General features: G+C 47.1%; 1 protein-coding gene across 1 annotated transcript in view; it reads right to left on the reverse strand.

The window, feature by feature from the left end:
• Positions 1 to 17,218, reverse strand: part of LOC126529572 (hemicentin-1-like) — a 117,576-nt gene that overhangs the window by 84,778 nt on the left and 15,580 nt on the right. The window lies entirely within an intron of this gene.

The following is a 17,218-nucleotide window of genomic DNA, read 5'->3' on the forward strand; positions in this document are numbered from 1 at the left end:
GTAGGGCTGCGCTCGTAAAAAAATATAATGAAATAAATGATTGGAAGATTAAACGGTGCTGAGGAGCAGATTAAATGACATTGTATTGAATGACATCGTGACTTCGTTCTTTTTTTCCTAATTGTGAATTCAAAACAATGGAAGCATTATCTAGAAGACCCTTTACACTGCAAACAAGAGCCCTGTGTAGGGGAGGGGCTTGGAATTTTAGGTGCAGTACGTAATAAACGTTCACTGTAAGCAACCAGCACGCCTAAGTGCTTTATTGTGTCTGACGTGTCGGAGAAAAGCATTCTTCAAAAACTAAAAGCTATACTGGCTCTTGGCAAAAATAAACCAAGGTTCTGGTACATGAAGCAGGAAGGGCATTCGCGTTTCGATAATAGATATGGACAGCCTTATTGAATTCAATGTTTATTTCGTCTTTGCTAGAGCAAATGCAAGACCTTAAAACCATTGCTGGGATTTAATTATAAACGAGAGCTATAGTAACTTGATATACCGAGCAGTAGTCCAGAATTTAAGTACAAATTTTAACTATGCAACAAAACACAGACTTCGTTACTCGTTCTTCAAGAGAATAACCAGCTAGCGATAACAACAGTAAGCTCGCACTACAGTTACTACCACACTCGTGCAATTGCTTCGTGCAATTATTGCAGATGCTTCAAGGCTGGATTAATTACTTCCCTGGCATGTCGGTAGAGAAAAACGGGTGCCTGACTTGCGGATTCATTCGAAGAATGATTATTTTCTCTGTACTGACTAATGTGCGAAAGAAAGAGAGTGCCCTATTACTAAGCATACATGTTCGGAGGGTCCAAGGACAGTCGTCATGAACGTCGCTAATGTAACGAGGTAAATTAATTATCCTTAAACGGCAGCATTCTCATACTTATTCCTAGCAGCGAAAGCGGGTAACTTTAGTACGACGCGATAAGAGCAGCAGCGAAGCGTAAGCGTAGCTCATTTGTGTTTGTTCTGTTGTCGGCACTGGGTATGATTTCTTTGGCCTGCGAAATGCCTCGCAGGTGCAACTTTCAGCGACTGGGTTAAACTGGGCTGGTGGGAGTGCTAACGGAGGTTCTGTTCAGTACACTGCCAAATTCACGTTTCTGAATTAATCAGATAGGGCGTAGCAGTTCTCAGAGCCGCCAAGGAGGCGAATTTGACAATATGGTTGAATTTGAAAACAATATCCATAATACTACCCCTGGTGAGTGGTGCAGACTAAGGAGAGAGGACTGGAGTCTTACTTGAGAAAAAAAGTAGAGAAGAAATGAGCCCGTCATTGGCATAGGTAATTTTTCAGAAATAAAACGGAGTGGGCGAGAACGTTTGACTGCAATGGGTACACTAAAACCTAATTGGCTCACGCGACTACACGACTATTAGTGATTACCCTGATCAAAAGGTGGCGCCTTTAATAATGAGCTTCATGATCCCAATCTTCACATTTATAGTCATTTTTATTATCATGGACATTGAAAAGCTTGGAGGTCACGGTATTGCTTTACAATGTTCTTCCCATTACTTGGCGGCACTCCTAAACCACAAGCACAGTGTATTTTGCTGATTCGAGTGTGGCGTTCTGGTCTACCTTCAAGCACAAAGGAAATGATTTGACGTTGAATGACGTTAAGATTATTCTTCCGCGTTCAAAGCATTTTGTTAGCGAGAATATGGAGGTTACAGCGCAGCGTTTCTTGCATTAGGATAAAGATGCGGTTGTCGAGTTATTGTGAAGCGACCGTTTCCACAACCTGGACTTCTTGGTTCGAATGCAAATAATGACGAGAATTGCATCACCTCGAACATGATTTTGCCAAAATAGCCGTATTTTCAGTTCGTAACTAGTTGGCCAAGTAAAATCACTGTCTACAGTGCTCCTACACAACCATATCCGAGAGAGAAATTGCAGCACCAACAGTGCAGTAATGGCTTAAACAACATTCACAGGGCTGCGTGGGAGTTAAGTAGTTGTTTCATGTTGCTCGCTTGCACTTTTCTCTTTGCCATTACTGCTAGTGTTACTCTAGGATAATTTTGTACCAGAGTCATTTTGTGCATTCTGGACGAAAAGGACTTTCGTCTATGACAGTGCGCTATGAGAACCAGAACAATTCAGTTCAGTCCCGAGACGCGTCTTTCAAAACTCTGCCAAAATTTGTTTCTCGGCAACACAAGCACGCTACGATTGAAAGACATTTTGTTTCGTCGACCGAAATGCAATCTCCTTTTCGAAATATTCCTCGAAAGCCAGCCTAAGGACGCATAGCTAAAGCGATCACTTGAGGCAGGCGAAGGAGAAGCGTGCTTATAATCCCATTAGTGCGTTTCCATGCGAGGAATAAGCGGCTGTCAAAGTGAACTCGGTGTGTGGGAAGCCTCAAGCTGAAGTTCATTTGTGCCCCCACTTCACGTGCTTCTTCGTTGGCCGTTTGGATTGCGATGTTATAGCTTTCGGGGAAGGGGCAAATCGCGTAAGCGAATACCTTGTTTATATTGTCGCAGAAAAACCAATTCTTATCAAAAAGCACGCAAGTCTGTGTCTGAGAAACGCTGAAATACGAAAATGTTCTGTACCTGGGTATTTCAGTGAAATTTCCCGGAGGAATTCCGCTTCGTGAAAAACATACGCCGCTGGCGCTTGCGGCTATCAATCGCGAACAGCATATGACCCAAGAATCTGCGATGATATATAGAAGGAAAGTGTCGCTGCAGAAATTTTGTTCTAGCATTGCTTATCAAAGTGAATAGTACAAGATATCACATTTACTGCGAGATGTGTAGCGATGCGGCCAGGAAATGGTTTGCAGATATGCGTTAAAAGAAGTTTTACTTCGGGGCCAATTCCAACTTTTCCATTCGAACAATTGCTAACGCAGGAATTCTCACACTACTCTGCCACTGGAGGAAATACGACCATTTAAGTTGAGCGCCTCAGTTCTCTTAACAAAGACTACTGAAAATCTGTACCTTAAGAAAACCTAAAGCACTGAGTTTATAGACGTTCGCAACTCATCGCTCAAAACAGATATCTCAGTTCTCTAAACTACAACTGCTACAACACCTGCAGTAGATAAACGTATTAGAAAATTGAGAACTTAGGTGAAGTCGTTGTATTGGCTTCCAACTGTTCTGCGCAAGTGGTGCTCACGTATTAGAAATATATTATAGAGGGGTGAACAATACGTCTGTATAAATAACGGCAGTTAACCGGATTGCAGTATCTTTTCCATTGCTGGTTTGCAAGGTTGCATACTTGAACTAAAACAACTGCATGTCACGAAAGCATCATACATGCAAGGTTCCAGGCCACCAACATCTCTCAGACACCTCCATGGACTCGAGACTCGGCCACTCCTAGTCAGGCTTTAAATACCCGGAATTACGAAGAAATCTCAGCCTTCTTCCATTGGATTGAAACAGCTCACCCAGTCCCATATATTTACATTATATAGTGGGACTGTACAAGTTTATACCGAAGGTTCGCTCACACCATCTGCTATAATGGCAGCATTTGTTATCACACAGCTTGGAATTACTCGGCGGTTTCCACTAGACCACAAATCATCTACGGTTGCGGAACTTGCGGCATTACGGGAAGCTGTCCGTTTTATGAGAACGCAGACACCTTATAAATGGACGGTGTTCTGCGATGCCAAATCAGTGCTACGAGCGCTTTTTAAAGAAAAGACGATATTACCTGCTCGTGCTGGAAATCACCGAACTTCGTCACAGTGCCGAGTTATGTGGCCACGTGGTCACACTTCAATGGGTACCCAGTCATTGTGGTGTGATTATCAATGAATTCGCAGACAGTGAGGCAAGATTGGCATTCTCTTCCTCTGATGAAGTACAGATTGCCTACTCGCGACCTCACACTATTGTCACGTGGTGGTGACGTTGAAGAACACAGTAGCAATACTGTTAAAGACAAAACTAACTTTTATTGGGCGAACCTGTGCCCACAAAAACAGGCTACACTTATAGCACAGCGACAGCGGTGAACACGGTCGGCGATCGTCGAAAATCTGATCAGCGGGTCAAGCCAAAGCCACCTAGAAAAAAATGCAAGGCCTCTGCACGCCGGTGTGACGTCACGCTAGTCGGATGGGCCGGACAGTCGACGCCATGGGCGTCTCCGCACCTAGGTTCGTTGCGCTTCCAGGGCGTCTCTTTGCGCGTCGCGGATACTATGGCATGGGAAAATTAGTGCTGTCCTTAAAGTGACAGCAACCTATAAATGCATATGCTTCGGTTCCAAAGCAAGACACGTATAGCTGACGCAAAAAATAAGGGGGAGCACTTGGTTCACTGCAGTCAACACCACCATAGGAAGCAACATTATTTCATACCTTCCTTAGATTACTTGACTGGCGACATTTTTTTTTTTTACGTGTATCGCAACACGACCGGCCTTATTGTGCTTGTGATGTTTGATCGAGACTAAAACAAGAAAAGTGCATGCTGCTTAGTCACTTAACCTTAGACGGAAACAAAGAAAGAGGCAAACTGATTATTGAAGACACAGAATATACTTTATTCACAAATGATAAGAACTGCATTCAGAAACAAACATTTTATATCTTCCATATACAATTATCATTTTCATTCTTGCATTGCGTAACACAGTCCTCGCTGGACACACGAATATCGAGGTTCATTTTATTGTGAAAATTGTATTATTATAGGGTCACGCACAACTAATTGTCAAATAGAATAAGCTTCCGTCTTTGTCGTACCATTTCTTGTGGTTCTTTTATTTCCACCCGCCTTGTTTGCAGGCCTTTTTGGTCTTCATAAAATGCTGAGATAATGGTGAAAAAGTAAGTCAGAAACGAGAGGCCTACTCTCAGTCCTGAAGGAAAACATGCAATTCATGGACTGCGGTAGCACGGGGAGTTCGAATCATAAACAGGTAGCACAATAAACTCAAACGCTAACATTTGAATTCGCCAAAATGCAGGGTTTAAATTTTGATAATGTAGGCAAATAAGTCCTAGCTACGCCACAGGTTTCTTTTTACAAGGGTTTTGTCAACACAAATATACGTAGATGTTCAACAAAACAGAGCTTCATGAATAAAAAATAAATAATGAGAAACATCTCAGGCCTTCAAAGTCTGCAATTTTCGGTCGTTCTTGGCGTTGCGTAATTTGTCGTTTTCTGTGCGGCACAAGTTGTTCAGCAGTGTATTCGCTGCAGCACTTACAACATGCCCCATTACCTCCTGTGCAGGATGACCGAAATCACACACATCGACATCCTCAAAGTCATGAAGGGTAGCGAACACAAGGCCGACAAGAGTATCTTTCTGCCTAGGAAGGCTGAAAAATCGTAGGGCATATTCTGGTGTCCTGAGCTTGTCCAATATAATTTCAGTAAAGAATACAGCATTAACTACAACTGCTCGTGGAAACTTGAGGCCACCCCTCGTCATCTTCGTGATTAATGCATTCTCAGGGTCATCTAGATCGACGTCTTTCACTGCAAGATGCGCATGTCAACTTTTTAGAGCTGCATGGGCACAATAGCCGGCAACATATGTTAGTGCCGGTAGCCTTGACGTTTTTTCCTCAATGTCAGAGTCAGTCACAGTGACGTGAAACTGACCGTTTCCTGAATGTACACTTGTCTCCAACGTGCTCGCGCTCGGTGGTAGTAGCATGTCCAAATCTGGCAGGTACAGAACCTTCTGCAAACGCAATTTGTTTTCAGATTCATATATCTGCCTTATAGACACGTGGTAATTGGCACCAGACAATTGCCGATACTTCCCAAAGCGATCCTCCAAGCTATCAGTTTGAAATTTGCCCAAAAGAACATACTCGAAATGAAGCTCTTCGGGACAGTATATGGCAAGTTCGTGCAAAGCGTGGGTAGTGTGGCTGAAAGCTCTGTGCGTTTCACGTGTCAGGCGGCCATTGTCATGTTTCAGGCTTCCCCAGTGATCAAGCCATTGAACTATTCTCTCTAAGAATTCTAGTTGAGGACATGACGATGAAACTATTGGACCTTGCAACTGATCTCGCAACCGCTGTCCTTTTCTTGGCGTCTTGACGTTAATAATGTTCCACCAAGTCAAAATGGTGTCGATATATTGATATGTTTCCTATGCATGCTGGAACGTTGCGACACGGAGAGCAGCAACAGTAGATGAGTTAAAAATCTTTAAGGCCGGTTTAACGTTCTGCCGTTCTATGTTCGAGGGGTTCAGTGCCTTCAAAGTGAGCGTTGGCGCTAGCTTCATGAGCTCATGCTTGTCAGCTTCGTACAACTGGCATAATACCTTGAAAGATGCTGTAAGTATCTTTGGTTCAGCCTCATCACTCTTCGGTTCAGGAAAGTACATGCATTTGTCAATGTTTCTTTGATTCAGCCAGTTATTTCTTATAAACTTTAGTATGTGAACTGGGTCCACCACGAAAAACAGGGGTCGTGATGGGTCAGCAGGATGCTGGTAAACAATGCTGACACTTGCCGTCTTAGCAAAGTAGGACATGGCTTTCCTGTTTATAGAGTTATTGTCCGAGATCACTGCAATTATTCTAAAACCAGATGCCTCTAGATCAAGAATAATCTTCCGAAGGAAGTCGTGCAGCGCCTTAGCATCGATTTGTGCCACAGGAAGAATGTGTACAACATCCTTGTTTGAAGAAAGCAGGCTTTGTATCATAAATACGTGGGCAGTTTGTCCTGCAGTCGATGAATTTACCACAGCACCAGTAACAAAGCCAGACTTGTAATCAAAAAATGATTCAAGGTGAATCTCATCAATCATTAACGTTACAGTCTTTTCATGCTCTTTATATGTGCTTACAATACGCTATGCATAGGAAAGAAAGCTACATCCTTGCTGCTCCGCTTCAGGGCGTACATCGCACGATGAACACAGTCTTCTGATCGTATCAGGATGCGGCATCTTAAGCTTCATCGAACTTCTCAGGAATCTGTATGTATGAGGTGAAATTGTGAACAAAAGGCTAGCAAAAACCAATAAATCGGGGGGATATCGGCCAGCATTATTCAAAACAAGATCAACTTGACTCTTCAAGAATTTAAGCACTTCCAAATGCTATTGTTGCAACTCGCGTGCAAAATGTTTTCCACTTACTTCCTCTAGCAATGTCGAAACCAGTGCCAGTAGATGACGGGCCTTTTCAGAACGCTCAGTGCTGATATCCTTATGTGTCTGTTCGATCATGCGTAACACACTTTTCAAATCTCTGAAGTCGCACAGCTTTTCAGGAACTAACACATCACCACACTTCCTCACACGCGTTTCACCAAAAAATACTTCGACGCGCAGGTCTGTGGACACGATCACCGAAGTACGGACTGCAGGAGCAAATTTAAGTGACAAGTCCAAATAGAAAACCTTGGAGCCCTTGTTCAAAACTGTCCAGAAATCCGAGCACGGAAAGCTTGGCAAGGCCTTGAGCTAGTCCGCAAAGCTACCAACCACATTTTTGGCGTCCTCTTCTGCTTGGGTTTGCTGAAAAAGCATTATTGCTTTTTGCAAATATGTGGCTTCCAAGCGCGCTCTTTTCGCACCCGGCGCTTCTCGAACGCACGCTTGCGGACGCGATAAATAGGCAGGGCAATTGGGAAACAAGCTCGGAACTGCAGTTTTCTTCAGACGGATGTTTGTCATGGCAACTTCGACCACTTTTCCTGTCTTGACGTCCGTGTAAGATGTCGTCTTCAAGTAATCCGTTGGCAAGAAATGCTTTTCACAGAGCTGAAATAAAAAGAACAAGCCATTACAGGTATGAAGCTCGACGAAAACGTTGAATTTACAAGCGCGTCGACAGGTGCAAAGACCCATCTATTGTGCACGCGTGCACGAATACATTGGGCACTATGCTGACGAAACCCATTCGTATGGAAACCCAGAATAACCACAGAGAGAAGAAATACTTACCACTGTGTACTTCGTTGGCGAGAAGTCCTTCCGAGGAACTGCTCTCGTCCATGCTTCCCGAGTGGCTCGGTCAGATGGGAACATATGCACTCGGACACTTGGTCCTCCGTAATAATTGGACTTGCAGTTTGGTGCGCAACAACAGCCAGGCATCGTTGCGCTTCCGTGTACGACGAACCACGCACAATCGAATAAAAACAATCGCGTTTACGGTGCAGCCAGCCCCACCAAAGCCACCAAGAAAATGCTCCACGTGTTGCCGCTCTAGCGTTGCAGCCACGGAGAAAATTTGTTTTCAGAACGCGCGCCGCGTTGTAAAAACGCTGCGCTCCCCCATCCACCGCTACCATCCGACTCTTGTGACGTATTGACTAGGAGAGGAGGTGATGCGGCGGCCTTACATTTTTTTCTAGGTGGCTTTGGTCAAGCGCGTCGGCTTTTATACATCAGTCGTCGAACGTTCCAGAGTAATCGCTGGGACCCACGTGCCTTCCACAAAATTCTACATCATTCGCGTCGCGCACACATGCAATCAGATTGCACAAGGTTCGGTCACAGACAGCGGATGGAAGCGTCGATAACATTCCAGAAAATTGCGATACATGCAGGCGCGTCCTGCGCTGTACGATAACATTTGTTAGGCGGTGAGACGTGTCGCCCGATAAAGACAAACAAGTACACGTGTCACTATGATCAAGGAACTCATGCAGGAGCTTACAAAGGCATGCAGAGCCCACGATGAGAACATCCCCAGACGCCCATATATAATCGCCCCCAGACGGTAAATTCTGTTTGCCCCGAAGGTTACGCGGAGCAAAATGTCATTGCTACACAGGATTCCGCTGGGCGTTGCTTTCACCCGTCGCTAAGCGCACCTCATCGGCCAATCGAACAGCCCTGATTGTGAACACTGTCAGACGCCTGAAACGCTGGAACACACATTATGCGATGGCCCAGGATATATGCTGGAGCGAAAGACGTTGAAAAGTCCACTAGCCAGGGTTGGCAGGCAACCCCTGACTGTCGGAGGACGCTATCCTCGACCCATGGCCTGACCCTGCAACTTCAATGCGGGCAACTAAAGCGATGTTGAAGTGTGCAGGACACCAAGCTATACGGGCGGCTATAGTAGGCCGCTGTCTGATATACATAAGCACTCACCACTTCTCTTATCATCATCACCCATCCCAGTACTTTCACTCCCCTTCCTTCTTCCCCAGTGCAGAGTAGCAGACTAGAGCGCACTAGCTCAGGTCAACATCTCTGTCTTTCCTGTCAATAAATTCTAGTCTTCTGAACTTAAAAATATAAAACCTTTGTTGAAAGTTAAAAATGTTGGGAAAAAATGATGGCCTACTTGGAAACATACTCATTGCCGTCGGTAGGTTTTAATGTATTTAAATGCAACCAACTCAAGCAAATTCAGTGCAGTGTATGGCGAAAAAAATACGAGTTCAAGTAACAGTGCGAGCTCTCAAAAGTTTCGTCTTAATCCGACCTAGCGCTGCATTTCGCTTAATATATGTATTAAGCTGTACCGTTTAATGATTCGCTGTGTTTCACATTGACGTAACCGCTGTACAGGAAATATCTAATCTTCGTTCGATCGGCGTGTCTTCAGACCGGCGTTGTAATGGATGACATCCTGTCACATGTATATGGTGCACAAACGCTTAATCAACGCGGCCTTTCCGTGTTTTTTTTTTTTACATTTACTTCAGTGCACGCATAAACGAAAGAACCAAGCACGCGTATCGAGGCTTCCGAGCATCTGAGGTGACGTTACGCAAAATTTCTACCCGGTTCACCAGTCTTCTGCATACGGACCTATGTTAGTTCAATAACTAAAGCGATGCATCTAGGAGAAACATGCACACAATTGTATTCACTAAATGTGACACTAATTTTTTGGACGCTTAAAGAGTTATTAAAAACAACAAATGGAGTTGTGGCTTCCACTGACAGCTCGATTAGCGTGCGATCAAAAGTTATGTTATATGAACCCCAGAAGAAGCTCTACCAATCGTGATTCTCGAATACCGAAGCATTAGTTTTTTTTAGTTCGGTATTCCGTCACGTGGATATTCAGTTTCATTGGACATTCCGTCTCAGTTGAACATTCTTTTTCGGTTAGACATTGCGTGCCACCGGTCATGTGACCCGAATGGGCATTCCGTCTCGTTGGACATTCAGACTCTGAATCGGCTGTATCGGGGACGCAGCCACAGTGGGGCATTTGAAACGCCCTGTGCGGGCTGGTGAGCCTGTATTCGAACTAGGGTACCGAAATCAAGTAACCTAATTTAATAGCGCATTATAAAGCTCACACGCATAACATATGATACAGCTATTGGAGGGTCCTAGGGTCTAATCTTGCAATCGTGCTCGATCCCTTTCTGTAGTGGGTCCATCGTGGTCAAAGGGGGCATACGCGAATTCGTGGCTCCTTGTCTTGCTGGTCGAGTCTCCCTATGCCATTTCTAGACCTTACGTGTCCAACGCCTGGGGGGGGGTACCATATCTGGGCAGGCGTGAAATTTCTGAAGCAAATTGCGCACTTGTAAACCCTAAAGCTGCTGATCAGCGCAGCTTCGAGTTTGATGGATAATAGCTACCTTGGCTGAGTGAGCTCTCTCGAACCCTCCCCCGCCCCCCGCTCGGGTCGACAAACGTACTACCGAGCTATGCCTCTCTGAACTCCGTGAGGCAGGCTCAATTTAGCACCTATTGCGTCGTGCATGGCGAGACCAGTGCACGTGATCCGTACAATGGTATCAAAGTGAGGGGCGTCGGTAGTACGGTTACAGTGATATAAGCGATAATATTATGTTTTCCTTGCATTCGCTTTTGAGAAGTGATCCCCTGTGCTAACCGAACTTAAACACATTTCATGTCCAAAAGCTTCATCATCATCATCATCAGCCTGGTTACGCCCGCTGCAGGGCAAAGGCCTCTCCCATACTTCTCCAACTATCCCGGTCATGTACTAATTGTGGGCTTGTTGTCCCTGCAAACTTCTTAATCTCATCCGCCCACCTAACTTCCTGCCGCCCCCTGCTACGCTTCCCTTCCCTTAGAATCCAGTCCATAACCCTTAATGACCATCGGTTATCTTCCCTCCTCATTACATGTCCTGCCCATGCCCATTTCTTTTTCTTGATTTCAACTAAGATGTCATTAACTCGCGTTTGTTCCCTCACCCAATCTGCTCTTTTCTTTTCCCTTAGCGTTACACCCATCATTCTGCTTTCCATAGCTCGTAGCGTCGTTCTCAATTTAAGAAACCCTGTTCGCAAGCCTCCAGGTTTTGGCCCTGTATATGAGCACTGGTAAGTCACAGCTGTTATACACTTTTCTCTTGGGGGATAATGACAACCTGCTGTTCATGATCTGAGAATGCCTGCCAAACGCACCCCAGCCCATTCTTATTCTTCTGATTATTTCAGTCTCATGATCCGGATCCGCGGTCACTACCTGCCCTAAGTAGATGTATTCCCTTACCACTTCCAGTGCCTCGCTACCTATCATAAACTGCTGTTCTCTTCTGAGACTGTTAAACATTACTTTAGTTTTTTTGCAGATTAATTTTTTGACCCACCCTTCTGATTTGCCTCTCCAGGTCAGTGAGCATGCATTGCAATTGGTCCCCTGAATTACAAAGCAAGGCAATATCAACAGCGAATCGCAAGTTACTAAGGTATTCTCCAATAACTCTTATCCCCAATTCTTCCCAATCCAGGTCTCTGAATACCTCCTGTAAACACGCTGTGAATAGCATTGGAGAGATCGTATCTCCCTGCCTGACGCCTTTCTTTATTGGGATTTTGTTGCTTTCTTTATGGAGGACTACGGTGCCTGTGGAGCAGCTATAGATATCTTTCAGTATTTTTACATACGGCTCGTCTACACCCTGATTCCGTAATGTCTCCATGACTGCTGAGGTTTCGACAGAATCAAACACTTTCTCGTAATCAATGAAAGATATATGTAAGGGCTGGTTATATTCCACACATTTCTCTATCACCTGATTTGATAGTGTGAATATGGCCTATTGTTGAGTAGCCCTTACGGAATCCAGCCTGGTACTTTGGTTGACAGAAGTCTAAGGTGTTCATGATTCTATTTGCGATTACCTTAGTAAATACTTTGTAGGCAACGGACAGTAGGCTGATCGGTCTATAATTTTTCAAGTCTTTGGCGTCCCCTTTCTTAAGGATCAGGATTATGTTGGCGTTCTTCCAAGATTCCGGTACGGTCGAGGTCATGAAGCATTGCTTATACAGGGTGGTCAGTTTTTCTAGAACAATCTGCCCACCATCCAGCTGCCTTCCCCCTTTGCATAGCTACCAAGGATTTCCTTACTTCTTCCTGGCGTTACTTCCGGCGTTGCTCGAAACGCCTATGCTTGACCAAATGCAGAAAGTGGTTATGCTAAATATTACAAAAATTGAAAACAGTGTAAGGAGGTTTATTGGACGAGTCCAACAAACAGGCGGTAGCTCGGAACAGTACGTCGGGAAAACAAGATGCTGATGTTCGAGCGCCGATCTCGTGCCCTCCACCCTTGATGATGATCGGGATGTCATTCTCTTCCTTGCTTCATTACAATTGCCCCCGTCGAGAAAGGTGGAGCCATCCTGGCGATCTAACACGTGGGGACAAGAGGGTCGAAGTACGGCTTGAGGCGGTCTACGTGAACAACATCACGTCCACGTTGACGATGGTCGCCGTGCAGCGTAAGAGGTTCAATGCCGTAGTTTACGGGCGAAGTACGTTCGATGACGCGGTAGGGACCATGATAATTTAGGAGTAGCTTGGACGACAAGCCAGGGGCGCAAGGTGGTACAAGCAGCCACACAAGTGCTCCAGGAGCGAATGTTGCGGCAGGAGAGTGGTCATCACCGCGGGCGTTTTTCTGGCGTTGTTGGTCGGCTGTAGTAAAGCGCTTGGCTAGTTGTCGGCAATCTTCAGCGTAAGGGGTGGCTTCCGACACGGGCGTGCACTCTGAGGCATCTCGTGCGTATGGCAGCAACGTGTCGATAGTGTGCGTCGGCTGGCGACCGTACAGAAAGAAGAAGGGGGAAAACCCGGTTGTGACTTGCGTAGCGGTGTTATACGCGTATGTCGCAAATGGAAGAACCAGGCCCCAGTTTGACTGATCAGATGCAACATGTGTCGCAAGCATGTCGCCCAGTGTCCGATTAAACCGCTCAGTGAGACCGTTCGTCTGAGGGTGGTAGGCAGTACACGTCCGATGTACAATGTTGCACTGGTGGAGAAGTGCTTGAATTACATCGGAGAGAAATACGCGGCCACGGTCGCTGAGTAGTTCGCGAGGAGGACCGTGTCGAAGCAGAAAAGGCTTGAGGATGAAAGAGGCGACGTCCTGTGCTGTCGCCGTGGGAAGAGCAGCGGTTTCAGCGTATCGTGTAAGGTGGTCGACAGCAATGATAGCCCGTCGGTTTTCCGCCGTGGTCAAAGGTAAAGGCCCATAAAGGTAAATTCCAACGCGGTCGAATGGGCGGTCTGGGCACGGAAGGGGCTGTAATGAACCTGCGGCAGGATGCGGTGGTTTTTTTCGTCGCTGACACTCGTGGCAGCCAAGAATGAACTTGCGGACAAAGTGAAACATTCTGCGCCAGTAGTACCTTTTTCGTAAGCGTTCATAGGCCTTGAAGACACCGCCGTGAGCACACTGCGGGTCAGAGTGAAAGGACGCACAGATTGTAGAGCGCAGCGTTCTGGGGATAACTAGGAGCCACTTCCTACCATCTGGCGAGTAGGTGTGCCGGTACAAGAGGCCATCACGGATACTGAAGTGCGAAGCTTGACGTCGCAGTGTTCGAGTGGTCGAAAGGGTGGGTGCTTCGGATAAAACGTCAAGAAGCGAAGCGATCCAGCGATCGTGGCTCTGTGCAGAGGAGATGGTGGCGACGTCAAGAGCTGACAATGGGTGTTCTATACAAGATATGGACGCAGTTTCGGTGGATAGTGGTGACCGCGACAGTGCATCAGCATCGGCATGCTTGCGTCCGGAACGATATATAACGCGGATGTCAAACACTTGAAGTCGCAGAGCCCAGCAGGCAAGGCGACCTGACGGATCCTTCAACGAAGGCAACCAACACAATGCATGATGGTCCGTAACTACATCAAACGTGTGGCCATATAAGTAAGGCCGGAACTTGGTAAGCGCCCAGACTATTGCCAAGCATTCTTTCTCGGTGACGCTATAGTTTGACTCAGCCTTGGTGAGCTTTCTGCTGGCGTATGCGACGAAATAGTCTGCGAACCCAGGCTTTCGTTGTGCGAGAACAGCACCGAGGCCGGCACCGCTGGCGTCTGTGTGCACCTCAGTTGCGGCCGTAGGGTCGTAGTGGCGCAGTATATGTGGTGACGTTAGGAGACGGCCAAGGGTAGAGAAGGCTTGGTCACGCTCAGAAGACCATGACGAGAGATTGGAGGGGCTGCTTAAAGGTTCGGTCAAAGGCGCAATTATAGAGGCGAAGTTGCGCACAAACCGACGAAAGTAGGAGCATAAGCCTATGAAGCTTCGTAACTGCTTTAGACTCGTCGGTTTGGGGAAGTCGTTCACGGTACGTAGTTTAGTCCTTTAATGCGACGTGACCAAGAATTGTAAGTTTTCGCGCAGCAAAGCGGCACTCCTTGAGATTTAGTTGCAGCTGAGCGGTCTTCAGACACATCAGGACATGGTTAAGGCGTTCGAGATGGGTTGCGAAATCTGGCGCAAAGACAACAATGTCGTCGAGGTAGCAGAGACACATGTGCCACTTCAAACCCCGCAGAACCGAGTCCATCATGCGCTCGAAGGTGGAAGGCGAATTGCAGAGGCCGAAGGGCATGACATTGAATTCATATAGACCGTCAGGCGTGAAGAAGGCTGTCTTTGAACGGTCGGCCTCTGCTAAAGGCACCTGCCAATACCCGGAACGCATATTTAACGACAAAAAAAACTCTGCATCTTGTAGGCAATCAAGGGCATCGTCAATTCTGGGTAACGGGTACACGTCTTTTCGAGTGGCCTTGTTTAGGCGCCGGTAATGCACGCAGACGCGAATCGATCCATCCTTTTTTTAACGAGAACCACAAGGTGATGCCCACGGACTTTGTGAAGGGCGGATATTATCGTCAACCTGGTCGGTAATAACTTGACGTTCCGCGTTGGAGACACGGTAAGGGCGTTGTCGCACTGGCGAGTTCGAGCCGGTGTCGATGTAGTGACCATTGGTAGAACTTCGGCCAAGGGCACGTTGGGCAACATCGAAAGAGTCACAGAACTGGTAGAGCAGCTGGAGAAGAACAGAGCATTCAAATGGTGACAGTCCGTCTACGATCGACGAATCGAATAGGTCGGCAGCTGGTACATCAGAAGGATTAAGAGCAATGACGACGTCGAGGTCGCATCGAGCTGAATCTTGCTGCACGGCAAAAATTTGGCCGATATCAACGGGTTGCACGCATCCAAGGGATTCACCTTTGAGCAGTTTGATGGGATACGAAAGAAGATTTGTGAGGCAGAGAGCGCTTGGTCCATTCGAAATAGAGAGGGTCGAATAAGGCAGAAGAAGTGGCTTCCGACTTAGAAGGACGCGTGATGGTTCAAAGAATGCAGCTTCATCACATATGCTGTTGCAGAACACGGGGAGCAAAACAGCTGCTGTCGGCGGAATTTCTGTGTGTTCTGTTACGACTAGTTTGTGTGCGGCTTGATAAGCGGGGTTGCAGGACTGGTCACACAACGGGAAGAGCTCAAGTTCAGATCTGGCACAATCAATAACGGCGTGGTTATGCAATAGAAAGTCCCAGCCAAGTATGATGTCGTCCGAGCAGGATGAAAGGACGATAAACTCAACAATGTAGTGCTCTTTAGCGATAATAAGTCGAGCAGTGCAGGCCGAACAGGGTCTCCATTCGCTGTACGTAAGGGCATCATCTCAAGAGGCGTGGTCACCTTCCGAAGCTTGCGGCAATGTGTGGCGACTATAACAGAAACGGCAGCACCGGTATCGACAAGAGCATATGCACGGGTGCCTTCTACAAAAACTTCGACAATATTCGACGGCAAAGCTCGAGGACTTGAGCATTTCGACAGCGCAGTTCTTGCCTCACGAACTGCGGGGGCTCGTTTCCCTCATTTTCAGGGGCTGGTCGACGACGCATGGGCGACAAGGAGCGGCGACGGGGTGAAGGTGAGCGACGAGACGTGGGTTGCGGATAGTCACGTGAATACGTGCTTGTTTGGGGACCCGGACTTTCATAACGAGAGCGGGGTCGATCCATGTAGTTCGGTGAACGGGTGTCTGAGTATCCTGGCGCGCGACGGCGGCAGAATCGGGCGATATGACCAGGGCCACCGCACGCAAAACAGATCGGCCGGTTGCCGCGCGTTTGCCAGGGATTTGCAGTGATGGGAGCAGCCCATGTCACGGACGGCTGAATCGGGGCTGCGGCATACGACACACCATGGAACGGTAAGGACTCTTGAAGCTGCTGCCGCTTTACTAGCTCAGCGTAACTAAGAGGCGCGGCGACAGGTTGCTGCTGAATGGGCACCAGCATGGCCTCGGAAATCTGTTCCTGGATGACGTGTCGAAGCCCAGGAGCAAACAGCATTGGTCGCTGCAGTTGCTGCAGCTGTGGGAGCTCCTGACGCTGAGCAAACGGCAGGGCAGACAGCTGACGGGCCACCTCCCCACGCACAAATTCTTTCATTTGTGCGAGAAGGTATGACTGGTCAGGCACGATGTCCAGTGCAGCGAGTAGTTGATTGTACGTGTGAGATGAACGTCGGGTGAGAGCCCGCTGCCGTCTCAATTCGTCATAGCTGTGGCACAGAGTTACCACTTCAGACACAGTGCCAGGAGACTTCGCAAGAAGCATTTAAAAGGCATCGCCGTCGACACCCTTCATAATATGCTGTATTTTGGCACTTTCGCTCATTGAGGCATCGGCGCGCCTGCAGAGATCGATTATGTCCTCAACATATGTGGTAAAAGTTTCATTTGGTTCCTGTACCCGCGTGCGCAGCCGTTGCTCGGTGCGTAAGTTCCCCACGGCAGGGCGACCGAAAACGGCAGATATTGTCTCCTTAAAAGCGGACCTGTTCTCAAATTCTGATTCATGGTTCGTATACCACAGCTTCGCCACGCCAGCCAGGTAAAAGTTCGCGGTACTCAGCTTAGCAGCGTCATCCCACTTGTTGGGTCTACTAACTTTTTCGTAGGCCGACAGTCAGTGCTCGACGTCCTGGTCTTCCGTACCCGAAAA

This window comes from Dermacentor andersoni, chromosome 9, assembly GCF_023375885.2.
Source record: "Dermacentor andersoni chromosome 9, qqDerAnde1_hic_scaffold, whole genome shotgun sequence".
Classification (NCBI taxonomy): Eukaryota; Metazoa; Arthropoda; class Arachnida; order Ixodida; family Ixodidae; genus Dermacentor; species Dermacentor andersoni.